The following is a 17,195-nucleotide window of genomic DNA, read 5'->3' as shown; positions in this document are numbered from 1 at the left end:
TAATGTAGCTTTCCATTCTTTAATTAACAATGAATTAATGCAGTCATGTTTTAAATTAACTATGAATCAATATGAAAGGTCCAGATTTGAGGAATCAATGAGAATGTGTGCAGGGATCCTACCAATTAATATTGATTCAGGCTAACACAATCGATTTATTATAATTATTAATTGTTAATTATATATTATATAAATATATATTATATTATATATATTATATAATATATTATATATATTATACATTATATATAAATATATTATATAAGTATAAAAATCATTATCTGTAATTCAGGGTGGAAACGCAAATGACCAAAACATTTTTAAAACTGTAATTGCGCAGTTCTGTTTGTTTACTAGTCATTTGTGACTTCTCATTCTGTTTTTGTAATTGTTTTGCTCGAGCACATTCATTTTTAAGAACCTCAACAGATTTCATAGCACCATTTGCAGTTAATTCAATCCCAATTTGGTGGCAGTATTTTGTCATGAGCGCAAAACTGATTCTTCATGCCTCTCATCACAAAACTATCGCCATAATCCAATTAACACTTTTGTTCCCACTGCCTTGGGCTTAAATTTTAAGGACGACCTTGCTGCCCCCATATCAACTCGGAAAACTACGTCCTCTTTATAAAGCCCCACCTTTAAATTTATCAAGGGTTTCTGGTCGGTCCCCGGGGGCAGGAACTCCTGACACCCCTATTTCCCATCAAGGTTCATAAATGGTACTGCCTTTACTTCCTTTTTCAAATCTGGACACTCTCTCTTAAAGTGACCCATCCTTTCACAGTAATAACATCCCTCCTGTGTGGGGATTTCCACTTTGATCCTTGTTCCTGTCCACCAGACTCCTTAACATCTCCTCCCGACCATTCTGGTTTCTTTCTCCTTTTAGTTTTGTCCCTTTCCTTTATTGTCTCATCAACTGTGGCCATCATTATTTTTGCCTTTTGTTTCTACTTCTCATGTTACGTTGCCAGATCAATTGCTGACCCGATTTAACCAACTGAACAGCCTTAGGGCCACCTAATGGCCGTTCTTCATCACCCAATGTTTTGTTTAGACCTTGAAAATTTGTTTTTTTTAAGAAATATTGCAATATTTCTTGCTCCCTATAACTTCAAATACCAATTCATCAATTTATGCTTGTCTAACTTTAAAGCCTGTTCCTAAATAGTAAATATATATTTATATATTATAAATTCATTTATTCAGTATTCAATATTTAAAATGTAAAATGCATACAGTTCCCAACTTTGAAATCCACTATAATTACCCAGTTTTAGTCCCTTAATTTAAGTCCAAAATTAGTTATCTTAAGTAGTCCTGACCAATCATTGCTCAATTACAATGCTATAGGGCATGAAATAATCGGAGCTACCTTAAAAGGATTTGTCTATTCAAGTTAAAAAAAACTTCTAACGTATGAATAATGGCCGAATCCAAGGCCGAAACTTCAACTGTCCTCCATAAATCGCTTTTATGTAAGGATTTTGAGTGCGAGCAGCAGCTAAGGTAAGACTGTTTGTTTTAAAAGTACTTACCGGTAGCGGGCAGCGGTGTTTTATTTTCACTCTCTCTTCACAGAAAGAGCGGGAGCAGTAGGGGGAAGTGACGACGACCAGAGAGGCAGCCGAGACCCGGAAGCAGGTAGAGCGTAAGCTTACCTGGGTAGGTTTGTTTCCCCTTTAAAAGCGCGCAGCTGAAGAACCCGAGGCACTACAGAGGTAGTGCCTCCCACCCGCCCTCCTCCTCTAACCTAATAATAAGATCCGTTGTGGTAAGGAGGTAAGTGCCGAATTTTGCTTGTTGTATTCTTTAGACCCAGTTTTTTTTTAAATAAAGGTTAGCTTTAGAGGGATGGCAGTGAAGGCAGTGCAATGTTCCTCCTGCAACATGTATGAGGTGAGGGATGCCATGGACGTCCCTGCTGATTACACTTGCAGGAAGTGCACCCATCTCCAGCTCCTCCAAGACCGTGTTAGGGAACTGGAGCTGGAGTTGGATGAACTTCGGATCATTCAGGAGGCAGAGGGGGTCATAGATCGGAGCTATAGGGAAGTAGTAACTCCAAAGATGGCAGATAGATGGGTGACAGTGAGGGGGACTGGGAGGAAGCAGCCAGTGCAGGGACCCCCTGTGGTTGTTCCCCTCAAGAACAAGTATACCGTTTTGGATACTTGTGGGGGGGACGACTTACCAGGGGTAAGTAACGGGGCTCAGGCCTCTGGCACGGAGCCTGTCCCCGCTACTCAGAAGGGAAGGGTGGAGAAGAGCAGAGCAATAATAATTGGGGACTCGATAGTTCGGGGCACAGATAGGCGGTTTTGTGGGAACGAGAGAGACTCACGTTTGGTATGTTGCCTCCCAGGTGCAAGGGTACGTGATGTCTCTGATCGTGTTTTCCGGGTCCTTAAGGGGGAGGGGGAGCAGCCTGAAGTCGTGGTCCATATTGGCACCAATGACATAGGTAGGAGGAGTGCTGAGGATGTTAGACAGGCTTTTAGGGAGCTAGGTTGGAAGCTCAGAGTTAGAACGAACAGAGTTGTTGTCTCTGGTTTGTTACCTGTGCCACGTGATAGAGAGTCGAGGAATAGGGAGAGAGAACAGTTAAATGCGTGGCTACAGGGTGCAGGAGGGAGGGATTTCGGTACTTGGATAACTGGGGTTCTTTCTGGGGAAGGTGGGACCTCTATAAACAGGATGGTCTGCACCTGAACCTGAGGGGCACCAGTATCCTTGGGGGGAGGTTTGCTAGTGCTCTTGGGGGAGGTTTAAACTAACTCTGCAGGGGCATGGGAACCCAGACTGTAGCTTTAGGGTGCAGGACCTGGAGTGTAGGGAGGTTAGGAATATGGCATCAATCTTAAAGGAGGGTGCCTGTAAACAGAAGAGTGGCTTGAAGTGTGTATACTTTAATGCCAGAAGTATACGAAATAAGGTAGGTGAACTCGCAGCGTGGGTTGGTACCTGGGACTTCGATGTTGTGGCTATTACGGAGACGTGGCTAGATCAGGGACAGGATTGGCTGTTGCAGGTTCCAGGGTTTAAATGTTTTAGTAGGGTCAGAGGTGGGGGTAAAAGAGGGGGGGGTGTGGCTTTGCTTGTCAAAGATAGTATTACAGCGGTGGAAAGGAAGATGGACGAAGATTTGCCATCTGAGGTAGGTTGGGTTGAGGTTAGGAATAGGAGAGGTGAGGTCACCCTGTTAGGAGTCTTTTACAGGCCTCCTAATAGTCCTAGAATCGTTGAAGAAAGGATTGCGAAGATGATTCAGGAGAAGAGTGACAGTAATAGGGTGATTGTTATGGGAGACTTTAACTTTCCTGATATTGATTGGGAAAGCTATAGCTCAAGTTCGTTAGATGGGTCAGTGTTTGTCCAATGTGTGCAGGAGAGTTTCCTGACACAATATGTAGATAAGCCAACAAGAGGTGAGGCCATACTGGATTTGGTTCTGGGTAACGAACCAGGCCAGGTATTAGAACTAGAGGTAGGTGAGCACTCTGGGGACAGTGACCACAATTCGGTGATTTTTACTCTAGTGATGGAGAGGGATAAGTGTGTACTACAGGGCAAGAGTTATAGCTGGGGGCAGGGAAATTATGATGCGTTGAGGCATGACTTAGGATGTGTGGATTGGAAAAGTAGATTCCAAGGCAAGAGCGTAATTGATATGTGGAACTTGTTCAAGGAGCAACTATTGAGTGTCCTTGATAAGTACGTACCTATCAGGCAGGGAGGAAAGGGTCGTGTGAGGGAGCCGTGGTTTAATAAGGAGTTGGAATCCCTTGTTAAATGGAAGAGGGCGGCCTTTGTAAAGATGAGGCGTGAAGGTTCAATAGGGGCGATTGAGAGTTAAAAGGTAGCCAGGAAGGACCTGAAGAGAGAGCTAAGAGCAGCAAGGAGGGGACATGAAAGGTCCTTAGTTGGTAGGATTAGGGAAAACCCTAACTTCCCATAGGTATGTTAGGAATAAAAGAATGACTAGGGAAGGAATAGGTCCAATCAAGGATAGTAATGGGAAGTTGCGTGTGGAGGCTGAAGAGATTGGGGAGGCGCTGAATGAATACTTTTCGTCAGTATTCACTCAGGAACAGGACATTGTTGTCGATATGAATACTGAGGCGCGAATAAGTAGAATGGATGGCTTTGAGATATGTAGAGAAGAGGTGTTGGAAATTCTGGCAAGGGTGAAAATAGATAAGTCCCCTGGGCCTGATGGCATTTATCCTAGGATTCTCTGGGAAGCAAGGGAGGAGATTGCAGAGCCATTGGCCTTGATGTTTGTGTCCTCTTTGTCTACAGGAGTAGTGCCAGAGGACTGGAGGCTAGCAAACGTGGTTCCCTTGTTCAAGAAGGGGAGTAGGGATAATCCTAGTAACTATAGGCCAGTGAGTCTCACTTCTGTTGTGGGCAAAGTCTTAGAGAGAATTGTAAGGGATAGGATTTATGCACATCTGGATAAGAATGATGTGATCAAGGATAGTCAGCATGGTTTTGTGAAGGGCAGGTCGTGCCTCACAAACCTTATTGAATTCTTTGAGAAGGTGACTAAGGAGGTAGATGAGGGGAAAGCGGTAGATGTGGTATATATGGATTTTAGTAAGGCGTTTGATAAGGTCCCCCATGGTAGGCTACTGCAGAAAATACAGAGATATGGCATTGAGGGTGAGTTGGAGGTTTGGATTAGGAATTGGCTCTCTGGAAGAAGACAGAGGGTAGTAGTTGATGGCAAAGGTTCATCTTGGAGTGCCGTCACTAGCGGTGTTCCGCAAGGATCTGTTTTGGGACCATTGCTGTTTGTCATTTTTATAAATGACCTGGAGGAAGGGTTAGAAGGTTGGGTGAGCAAGTTTGTGGATGATACGAAAGTCGGAGGAGTTGTAGACAGTGAGGAAGGATATGGCAGGTTACAGCGGGATATAGAGAAGCTGCAGAGCTGGGCAGAAAGGTGGCAAATGGAGTTCAATGTAGCTAAGTGTGAAGTGATTCACTTTGGTAAGAGTAATAAAAAGATGGATTACTGGGCTAATGGTAGACTACTTGGTAGTGTGGAAGAGCAGAGGGATCTTGGTGTCCATGTACACAGATCTCTGAAAGTTGCCACCCAGGTAAATAGTGCAGTGAAGAAGGCATATGGCGTACTGGCTTTTATTGGTAGAGGAATTGAGTTCCGGAGTCCTGAGGTCATGCTGCAGTTGTATAAGACTCTGGTGCGGCCGCATCTGGAATATTGTGTGCAGTTTTGGTCGCCATACTATAGGAAGGGTGTGGAGGCACTGGAACGGGTGCAGAGGAAGTTTACCAGGATGTTGCCTGGTATGGTAGGAAGATCCTATGAGGAAAGGCTGAGGCACTTGGGGTTGTTTTCATTGGAGAAAAGAAGGTTTAGGGGTGATTTGATAGAGGTGTACAAGATGATTAGGGGGTTAGATAGGGTTGACAGTGAGAACCTTTTTCCACGTATGGAGTCAGCTATTACAAGGGGGCATAGCTTTAAATTAAGGGGGGGTAGATATAGGACTGATGTTAGGGGTAGGTTCTTCACTCATGGAATGCCCTGCCAGTAGCAGTAGTGGACTCTCCCCCTTTATGGGTATTTAAGCGGGCATTGGATAGGTATATGGAGGATAGTGGGTTAGTGTAGGTTAGGTGGGCTTTGATCGGCGCAACATCGAGGGCCGAAGGGCCTGTACTGCGCTGTTTTCTTCTATGTTCTATGTTCTATTAGTTAGAAACTGATAGTAAGGCAGTCATGACCTGTAAAAAGAACAGGAGTTAACATTTTATTTCATAATCACTGTAAAATCCTTAACCTTAAAAGAAATCATGTTAAATTTCCAAAATAAAAATCAGATTCAAAACAGTCCTGGATCTCAAGCTCCAGGGAATAAAGCACAAACACTCAATCACCAACAAACAAATGTGCATTCAAACCGAATCACAAAGGGTTAAACTTTTTACCAGCTGTACAGCTCTTTTCTTTCTCTCTCTCACACACCATATCGCACAGACACTTTCTGAGCTTCCCACAACAACACCTCTAGGTGCTCCTCGTTTCACCCCTCTATCTTTTGAATATTTTCTGGATGTCTGGCCATGATTTAGTTACAAAGTGTACCCTCAGTAGCTCTTCAGCTTCTAGCCCTTCCGACTTGAAGCATAATCTGATCCCTGTTTTGCATTGATATATAAATTCAAATATTTACAAACCCAGTCTTCGTCCGACCCGTACTTTGGCCAGAAGACGGCGGGACGAAGAATGGATCCCTTAGTCCATACAAAGCAACAATATTTAATCATCTTTTTCCTATCTTTTCCCCTTGTACAAGTATTATTTTTCTAATTCCACAACATCCTGCCCAATGGACTTTCTGGAGGTATGTTGTCAGGGACCCCGCCTCCATTTCTATTGTCTTTTTCTTCTTTTGCTTTCCTGGAGGTTTTTTCCTTACCCATTGCACAACCCATATTGAGTTCCTTCGTTAGTCCCTTATTAACTACTAAAACTCAATTCTGGCCACCAAGGCAGCATTTAAAAGTCAATTTTCTTACCTTGGTCTGTGCACAGAGTTGTCTGGCCCCTTTTTGCCATATTTCCTATCAACATCCTTTCACTGTCTGATTCAGATGTCTCTCTTGTGGGATTCGTACCAGTCGCCCAAGGAAGCGGACCAAACCGGGACACGAGACCGCTCCTCAATCGGGAACGGGGCACATCTTCCCAGTGTCCTATGCCAGCCACTCCCCCCGGCAATGGAAGAATATCCTGGACGGCCCCCAATTGTGAGAAACGAAGCTCACTCACTTCAATAATTTCAGTCTGAGACAAGATCTGAATCAGTAGTGTCATTTATTTCACTCTTGCAAGAGGGGTGTGGTGTCTACTGTGAACAAAGGCAGTCACACACACACATTGAATTCAACTAGTACACAATATTTATGCAATTTGTTCCTATTCTCTCCTCCCATTACTCCTCCCCTGTTTACATCTCCCACCTCTCTAAGACCGGCGCCCATTACTCTTGTTTATCTCTTGCCTTATCTGGCCTTGTCTGTGACAAAATGCTTATTTCTGGCCTCACAAGGCTGTTTGACCAGATCCTGCTGTGGTCCATTGTTAGGTATATCCTCCTTCACGACCATCTGTTTCCCTTACTTATTATGACCTATGACCTCATGACTTCTTGATTGTGGTTTGTTCTTGTTTTTGCAGAAGCAGGAAACAGATGCTTATAACCACTGTTTGTACAGGTATATCTAGCTTAACCCCCTCCCCTCACAGCACCTTATCTATTTGTCTGTAACATCTCATTGTTTGCAGGCACATTTTATTATTGTATGCACATTTTAGCTAATACAAAAACAATTATGTATTTCCTTCACATAGTTTTCATTCTTGTTGACTCAGCACTTAACTGAAACAATTATACACTGGTGTGAGTTCATTTACCTTGCATAATTAATTATGATTGCAGAAGTAACACTACTTTACCTATATTCCACATATTGAAATGAAGTACATCATCCAGGGGGCGAGACACTAGACGTATAATGGTGAAAATACCCCCCCTCCCCCCATGAGGAGGGAAGTGGGAGCAGAATCCAAGTTGGGGGTGTGGGTGGAGGGGTGACAGAGACTCCGGGAGCCTGGAGACCCTCTCTCCCTCTATCTCTCTTCTTCCACACTGTCCTGGCTCTTTTCACCTCCACCACTTCTCTTCCAGATCCCAACCTTTAAATGTTCCCCACCCTCATCCAAGTTCGTGAACCCCTATCTCCCCATCTCCTTCATCCAGAGCTCTCCTCCCACGTCTAGTCCTGATTTTCCCCTACCTTTAAACACTTTCCCTGCACCCTCTTCCTGATCTACCCGTCCCCTTGGTCACAATCACCCCCAGTCCTGATCACTCCCTCTCCTGCAGTCCTGATCACCCACCCCCACTTCCTGGACCCCAAACACTCCCTCCTTCAGGCCTTATTCCCCAAAACTGTTAGGTTATGAATGCAAGGTTTAAAGCTGTACATTGAGCACATGTGTTGGGTGTTAGCAATGCAGACTTTTAAAAGTAAGGCTATCTTGGGCGGCACAGTGGCTCAGCGATTAGTACTGCTGCCTCACAGCACCAGAGTCCCAGATTTGATTCCAGTCTTGGGCGACTGTCTGTGTGGAGTTTGCACGTTCTTCCTGGGTCTGCGTGGGTTTCCTCCCACAGTCCAGTGATGTGGAGGTCAGGTGAATTGGCCATGCTAAATTGCCCATAGTGCTAGGTACATTAGTCAGAGGGAAATGGGTCTGGGTGGGTTACTCTTCGGAGGGTCGGTGTGGACTGGTTGGGCCGAAGGGCCTGTTTCCACACTGTAGGGAATCTGATCTATACGAGGATGGCTGTATAATTTCAAGCAAGGCATTCAAAACCGTTTGTGAATTCTGTTTTGGATTCCTACAATATGCAGATAATCATGAGCGCAGGAGTTGTTTACAATTGATGTTAATTGGTTCATAGCTAACCGAGCAGGTTGGAAATGGAAACAAGTTTTGGAGACACAGACACACACACACACAGAACACAGAAAATTATGCTGCTTTTCTCCCCAGATGAAGCTGCCCAGTCTCTGCAGAAATAAAAAAAAACGTGAAGAAACCCAATTATCTTGCCTGCAGGAGTTGCTGTGAGCTGTGAGCTGTGTGGATAAGAACAGTAGAAGGTTTTAGGGGGGTCATTCTGTTATTGGAGTTTAAAATCTCATTGCCATAAGACTTCATGTTGAGGACCAATGAGTTGCAACTGTGTTTACTGTGGAGAAGGATATGGAAGATAGGGAACGTGGGGAAATAAATAGTGAAATCTTGAAAAATGACCATATTACAGAGGAGGAAGTGTCGGATATCTTAAAACACATGGAAGTGGATAAATCCTTAGGACTTGCTTAAGTGTAGCCTAGAACTCTGTGGGAAGCTAGGGAAATAAATGCTGGGCCCCTTGCTGAGATATTTGCATCATCGATAGCCATATGTGAGGTGCCAGAAGACAGGAAGTTGGCTAACATGGTGTCACTCTTTAAGAAAGATGGTAAGGACAAGCTAGGGAACCGAAAACCAGTGGACAAGCTATTGGAGGAAATCCTGAGGGACAGGATATACGTATATTTGGAAAGCAAGGACTGATTAGGAATAGTCAACATGGTTCTGTGCATGGGAAATTGTATCTCACTAATTTGTTGAGTTTTTTGAAGAAGTAACAAAGAGCATTGATGAGAGCAGAGTGGTGGATGTGATCTTTATGGACTTCAATAAGGCATTTGATAAGGTTCCTCATGGTAGACTGGTTGACAAGGTTAGATCACATGGAATACAGGGAGAATTTGGTATCCATTCGGATACAGAATTGGCTCAAATGTAGAAGACAGAAGGTGGCAGAGGATTGCTTTTCAGACTGGAGGCCTGTGACCAGTGGTGTGCCACAAGGATCGGTACTGGGTCCACTGATTTTAGTCATTTATATATATGATTTGTATGTGAACACTGGAGGTATAGTTGGTAAGTTTGCAGATGACACCAAAATTGGAAGTGTAGTGGACAGCAAAGAAGGTTACCTCAGATTACATTGGGACCTTGATAAGTTGATGGGCCGAGGAGTAACAGATGAAATTTAATTTAGATAAATATGAAGTGCTACCTCATGTCAAATATGGACACAAAAAATTACGGCTTATTACCAGCATCAGCCTTTTGTCAGCTGATAACTTAGTACTCTTTTTTTGTTGATCAATATTTAAAAGCAAGAGCACTGCGTGTAGTCTGGGTGGGTAACACCATTAGCCACCACCCAATGTGAATTGGTAGCACTGATCAAATTGCCCCAGTCCAGAAAAGACAGCTGACAGGCAAATCCTGTGGCAGGTTTTCTGTTGTGGATATGGTATAACTCCAAAGTTTAGATTTGACTCATTGTTAGTGAGATTGCTTTGATGTATATATATATCATGCTAGCACCACTGTAAAACACAAAATTAGCCTGTACTGCTTTTTGACAAGGTTGGCACCACGTTTCTAGGTACATGTAATTCTGCCATATTGCGTGTTTTGTCAATGTGAATTCGTTGTAAACAATTGACGAATTGGGGATGCTGTTTCTAAAGCGTGAACTTTTAAAATATGTGTTGGCTGTAACACAATTACATCGACCACAGCACAAGAACACAACCATTGCATTATAGAAGCACCACCTGTATGTCTGGTGCTGTTCTTGGCATGCTCTTGTTTCCTCATTGAACCAAGGTTGAAACCCTCATTTGACAGTGATGTAGAATCACAGTATAGAAGTGGACCATTCAGTCCATCATGTCCATGTCATCAATCTGCACGTGTTATGTAGCCTCTAGACAAGCTGATCCAGTGCTGCTACTGAACTTGCATCTGTCCCAACTAAAAGGAAAATTAGCCAGATATATCCTGTCCAGCCAATTACAATTCTATCAATCAGCTCATTGTCATTGACAGTATTATCAAGAGGTACTCAGTATGAATAACCTGTTTGCCAATACTCAGTCTGGGTTCCAGCAGTATCATTTTACTCCAGCCCTTATTATATCCTTGGTCTAAGCATCAACAAAAGAAATGGATTCCAAATATACATATGGCTTTCTTGCCATCATCAGTCAGACATAAAGTATAAAAATTGGCGAGTCACATTGCAGCTCTATAGAAATTTAATAAGGCCACTTTTGGAATTTTCTGGTCACCACACTACCAGAAGAATGCAGAGACTTTAAAAAAGATTTACCAGGATGTTGCTTGGTTTGGAGGTAGTTGCTATGAGGACAATTGGATAACTAATTTCATTCTCACCTGAACATGAGAGCCTGAGGGGCAACTTGATAGAGTTTTACAAAATCATGAGCATCATGGATAGAATGGTTAGTTGGAGTCTTTCTCCCAGCGTAGAAATATAATTTACTTGGGAACATAGGTTTAGTTTAAGGAAAGTTGAAAGGAGATGTGAAAGGCAAGTTTTTTGCACAGAGGGTAGTAAGTGCTTGGAATGTGCTGCCAAAGGAGGTGATAAATGCAGATGCAATAACAATGATTAAGAGGCATTTTGACAGATACATGAACAGCACGGAATAGAGGGGCACACAACTCATAAAGGCAAAAGGTTTTCAATTTAGATGACTCTAATTTAGAAAGGTGCCATGTATTGGCACAGGCCTGTTGGACCAAAGGGCCTATTCCAATGCTGCACTTCTTTGTATAACATGAGAATGACTGCATTTGTCATCAAGCACAATTGAATGAGCATGGCATCAAGGAGCCCTCATAAAGGTGAAATCAATAAGAAATAGGGAGAAAGCCTTCAATAGAGGGAAAAGTCATGATGAAATCTGTGCGTATGAATTGAATTCTAACATGGTAAGCTTGGTGATAATACCAAATAAAACACAATAATACAGGATCCAGAAGCAGGAATAGGCAATTCACCCCTCAAGCCTGCATCACCATTCATCTCAGCTTCAACTCCATTTTCCTGCCCAGTCTCCGAACACTTCAACTCATCACTAATACCTATTAAAAATGCAGCAACACTTCCCTACTTTTATGTTCTATTCCCTTAGCAATAAATGCCAAAATTCCATTTGCCATCCTTAATTACTTGCTGTTTCTCCATATAGGCAGTTCTAGGAGCTGAATAATGTAAAATTTATTTGGCAGTGATTATGCACATATATGGGCCCTAATAAAATTTCAGCAATTGTACTGAAGACTTGGGCTCTAGAATTAGTTTCTGGCTAAGCTGTTCCAGGCCAGCTAAAATATTAACATTACTGGCAATGTGAAAAATTACCTAAGGAGTGTCATGTGCACAAAAAAGAACACAAATCCACTCAAGCCAGTTACCAGCCAAAGAATATTTCCTTCGCAGTCACCTCCTCACTGACACTCGTTGGTTTCTGGCAGGGTCACACAGCTCCTGACCTCATTACAGCCTCGGTCCAAACATGGACAAAAGAACTGAATTCCACAGGTGAGGTGAGAATGACTGCCTTTGACATCAAGGCAGCATTTGACTGAATGTAGCATCAAGAACCTTAGCAAAACTGGAGTCACTGGCAGACATGGGGAAACTCTCTGCTGGTTCAAGTCATAACTAGATAAATTTTTGCAGTTAATAGCAGTCAATTATCTCGAGGTCCCAGTTTGGGAAGACTCTGAGTAGTGCCTCATCTTTATCTTCAGCTTCAGCTTCTTCGTCAATGACCTTCCCTTTATTATAGGATCAGAAGTGGGGATGTTCGCTAATGACTGCAACAATATTCAGCATTTTATATAAGTCCTCAAGGTACTGAAGCAGTCCATATCCATGTCCATAAGATATGGACAACATCCAGGTTTGGGCTAATAAATGACAAGTAACATTTGTACCAGGCAAGTGCAAAACAATGACCATGTCCTATAGGAGAGAATCTAATTATTACCCCTTGATGTTAAATGCATTACCTTTGTTGAATCCCGCAATATCAATATCTGCCGTTGACCAGAAACTAAGCTGGACTAGTCATATAAGTACTGTGTATCCAAAAACAGATTAGACGGTAGGAATTCTGCAGCAAGTAACTGGCTTCGTGACTCCCTAATGCTTGTCCACCATTTTCAAGGCACGAGTCAGGAAGGTGATCAGATATTCCACAATTTGCCTACATTTGCAACTCCAACAACAGTCAAGGAGTTTGATACCATTCAGTACAAAGCAGCACACCTGACAGGCACCACACACAAAACCTTCAATGTTCACTTCCTCCACTATCAACAAACAATAGGAGCAGCGTGTACCACCTACAAGAATCACTGCTGCAATTTATAAAGACTTCTTAGACAGTACTTTCCAAATTCCAGTCGCCATATCTAGTAAGACAAGGATAGCGGATAAAGGGATTAACACCACTTGAAAACTATAACACTCCTCCTTTAAGTTACCGTGCCAAACATCTGTAACTTTTTGCCTAACAGCACTACATCCCCTAGACATCAGTGTGACAAGAAGTTAGCTCACCATTGCCTAGGGATGAGTAACAGGTGTTGGTCTAGGCAGCAACACTCATCTTGTGAGCAAATTTAAAAAATACATTTGACTTGTATTCCCTTAAGCTTAGAAGACTGAGAAGGGGAAGATGTTTATAATGATAACAGGAATGAATATGCAGAGAATATGTTAGATGCAGAGAAACTATTTCCTGTAGTGTGGAAATCTGGAACAGGAGGATGTAATTTTATAATTGGAGCTCACCACTTAACATTGAAATCAGAAAACATATTCTTTCATATAAAGCTTGGTGGAAATCTAGATTTTCTTTTCCCAAAATGCAGTACAGGTCGGGCGACTTTAAAAGTGGAAGTGAAGTATTTTTGTTAGATCCGTTTGCTTTGCACCTCCCCCATTGGCTTTCTCTCAGCTTCTCCAACAAGTCTAAAAGAATGTTCTCCTTTCCTTTCTCCAGTCTGAGTCTGTACCTAAACTCAAAACTAAAGGTGTCCAGCAAAATTAATTTGGTGTAACAGTGCTGGTTTCACTGGTAGCACTCTCACTTTTGAGTCAGAAGGTTATGGCTTCAAGTTTGACTCCAAAATTTGGAGCACATGCATTTAGGCTGACACTCCACTGTGTACAGAGGTGCCATCTTTCATATGAAACATTAACTTGAACCACCGTGTGCTATCTCCGGTCCCAAGCCTCTGTTTTGAAAAGCGGGGGAGTTTTGTCCGGTGTCCTATCCAATACTTATCCCTTAATCAGCATTAGAAACAAAATTATTGTGTTATTTTTATACCGCTGTTTGTGCAAAGCAATTTAGGCTGCCATGTTTCTGACATCACAATAGTGACTACATATCAGAAATACTTAACTGATTATAAAGCATTTTGGGATTTCTGGTGGTTACAAAAAGTGTTATTTAAATTCAGGTTCTATCTAATTATTTCTAAAATTGCAGCTTAAACTATTGTTTTTATTTTGCAGATAGTAGACAATATTAATTTAAAAAGAGAATATTTTCAGTTAACTCTATTAGAGATTGGTGGCAAAGAAAAAGGCAAATGTAAAAGGTTTAGTTACTGCGCTTGTGAAATTCAATTCTTGAGTCATATTGCTTGGAAATAAATTAATTGTTCTGTTTTCCAAAAGGAATTAGTGAATAGTGAATGGAATTTTACTTGGACTGTAATTATTTCTGCTTATGCTTATGATCTTAAATACTTAGGTTTTGGAAGGAAATTAGAACAGACTAAACAGCAACGTAGGAAATGCAATAAAAGTATAAAGTAGTGGAGAAACTCACACTCAGCATCTGTGACGAGGAAAAGAGTTAATACTTTGAGTCAGGTATGACTCAATTTCAGAAGAAATCATATTGAATGTAAAATGTTAATTCTATTTTGCGTTCCACACCACACATTCTGCTGGATTTGCTGTGTCTTTTCAGCACTTTCTTTTTTTTTCAGATCTCCAGCGTCTGTGATACCTTGCTTTTATTTTAAAATATGTCATGACACTTGCATCAATGCCTTGGACTCAAAAGCAGCAGTTCAAAATAAATAAATACAAAAATAAATTGACTAGTCCTGATATTACAACTTTGTTAGTCACAATAAATCCAACAAATACTCTATTTTAGAACTAAACAATCTTAAGAATTTTACTAGACCAAGCTGTGATTGAGCTGTTGCAAAAGATTCCACATGTTCACACATCTGTTACAAGATTAAAAACAATAACAGTGCAAAATTGTCAAACAAATAATGATTTTGCCAAGCAATTTTATTTATTTAATCACTGTTGTCTCATCTACTCAGCAAGAAACTAGCTGATTTGTGAACCTCAGTATTTGTAAATTAATTTACTGTATAAATGCTCAAATATTATAGATAAAGCTTCTTCTTTTTATTGTAGTGTATGCTTCTCAGGAATGAGCAATGTCTCTGATTCATATACTTCTTGTACATTACACAAAAACATGTATAGTGCTGTAGCAGCCAGCATGATTGAGAAGATATGGTAAAAGTGGGTTTCCTTCAATATATATGCGCAGAGATTTATAAACACGGGTTCTGTGGTAGAAATTGGAATGATCAAAATGCTTCTGTTATCCTTGCATCTGCATTTCTCATGCCTTGGGCTATAGCTGAATTATTACATTTCAATCCATGCAAAGTGGTCCACTGTGTACAAAATTAAAATGCCACCATTATTTGAATCTCCGATCTAAGGCAGACCCACAAGGACACGAAAATCACATGATATAATTTGAGCTCACTACTAACTGGTCAACGAACACTAGTTAACAGTCTAACTTAACCCTAATGTGAAGCCACATCCTTAAAAGATTGGTATTTTAGCATTGCAAATGAATTTGAACATTGTAAATAGAAATTAATTATCTCCTGAACTGTTTAGGTATCAAAATGAAAATATTTCAATTTATAGATATTTTCTAATCAGCCTGCTCAGTGATGTTATGACACATGACTAGACCAGATGGGACTTGAACTCAGACCTTTCAGCCCAGAGGTAGGGAGACTACCATTCTGCCGTAAGAACCCCTTTCAGTGGGACTTAAATTAGAAATGTGGATCCATTGCACCATCTGTTGCTAAAGTGTGCTCATAACATAATTTGACATTGCTTAGAGTAATGCAGCAATGATGCTCTGGTTGCTGTTTTGACAATTTTTTATTAATGAATCAACACAAGAGCTATTTTTGACACATCATACAAGCTATTTTCATGACTGTGAATCACCTTAAGATGCTTGTTCCAAACAGCATTGGTTTTGCAATTTAATAAAAGTGCATTCCAGGAGTTCAACATACTCCAACTTTAAAAGGTTAGCAAATAGTTGACTGTACAGCAGTAACGTAAGATATTCTCAGATATTTTCACTTGCTTAAGTGAGAAACATTAGAAATAGTGACGGTTGGTGAACTTTTTGACAGGGAGGGCACAGTTTAACCAAGTCAGTATGTGACTACAGTTACAGACCCTTTGCACATTTGTTCATAGCTATCATTCCCTGTATGATCAAAGAAAAGAATGAGTGATCCATTCAACAAATGGACAAAGAGGAAACCAATATTCACATCTGTTGGGTCAGTTTATATTCCTGAACTAATTTGTTCCAATGTGTGCTGATCAGAAACTTCTATTCCTCCCTCCAGTTTTATAATTGTTTTGCACTATTTATCACCCAACATCTACCTCTTGTCATCACTCATCTACTAGTCTGTCTTGTGGAATGCCATCATTATGATATGGAGCATGGCACAAAATCTTCTTTTCTGACACTATATGTAGAAACAGGCCTAAAAGCACAAAAGGTTCAGGATTCTCTTAAGGTTAACATGCAGGCACAGTTGGCAGTTAGGAAGGCAAATGTAATGTTAGCAATCATTTTGAAGGGCTGGAATACAGGAGCAGAGATGTACTTTTGAGGCTGTATAAGGCTCTGGCCAGACCACATTTGGAATATTGTAAGCATTTAGGGTCCCATATCTAAGAAAGGTTGTGCTGACATTGGAGGGGTCCGGAGGAGGTTTACAACAATGATCCTTGGGATGAAGGGGGTTGTCATATGAGGATCTGAATCTGTATTCAATAGAGTTTAGAAGGATAAGGGAGGATTACATTGAAACATATAGAATACTGAGAGGGTAAGTTAGGGTGGAAATGGAAAAGATGTTTCCAGTTGTAGGAGCGACTAGGACTTTAGGGCACAGTCTCAGAGTGAAGAGACTATCTTTTACAGCTGAGATGATATCTCTCCCAATTGGAACATTTATCAAAGTCACGGCATGTAACTTTACCCCATTTTCCTTACTTTCCTTAATTCTTTAGTTAAGGAATATTTGCATTTTACCACACAATCTCAACTTGAACCTCCATGACCTCATTCCTCAAATATCCCACGTAGTTCAGTCTCAGTGCTGCCCTGGTGTGGCGTAAAGGTAAAAAAGCCAACAATTACTGAAAAATAACTAAGCTTCACTAGCAGATGGATTCATTGTTGAATTTCTGCAATTAATTCGCAGAAATACAGTTCAGGTTCAGCTGCATATGCCTTATGTGGGAAGAAGAACATATACTATATAAGCATGGCCATGTTCAATTGCATTAACTGCAGAGGAGTCTGCTTGATTTCTG

The 17,195-nt window shown here is 41.3% G+C and overlaps 1 long non-coding RNA gene across 1 annotated transcript in view; it reads left to right on the top strand.

The window, feature by feature from the left end:
• The first annotated feature begins 1,722 nt into the window (after positions 1 to 1,722).
• Positions 1,723 to 17,195, top strand: part of LOC140462985 (uncharacterized) — a 23,599-nt gene continuing 8,126 nt past the window's right edge. Inside the window, exon 1 of the long non-coding RNA XR_011954568.1 lies at positions 1,723 to 1,788. This is a non-coding gene — a long non-coding RNA (uncharacterized lncRNA). The remainder of the gene's footprint in view (positions 1,789 to 17,195) is intronic.

The sequence above is a fragment of the Chiloscyllium punctatum genome, chromosome 37, assembly GCF_047496795.1.
Source record: "Chiloscyllium punctatum isolate Juve2018m chromosome 37, sChiPun1.3, whole genome shotgun sequence".
In the NCBI taxonomy this organism is placed as follows: domain Eukaryota; kingdom Metazoa; phylum Chordata; class Chondrichthyes; order Orectolobiformes; family Hemiscylliidae; genus Chiloscyllium; species Chiloscyllium punctatum.
The sequence above is the reverse complement of the archived record's forward strand: the minus strand, read 5'-3'. Positions and strand labels throughout refer to the sequence as shown.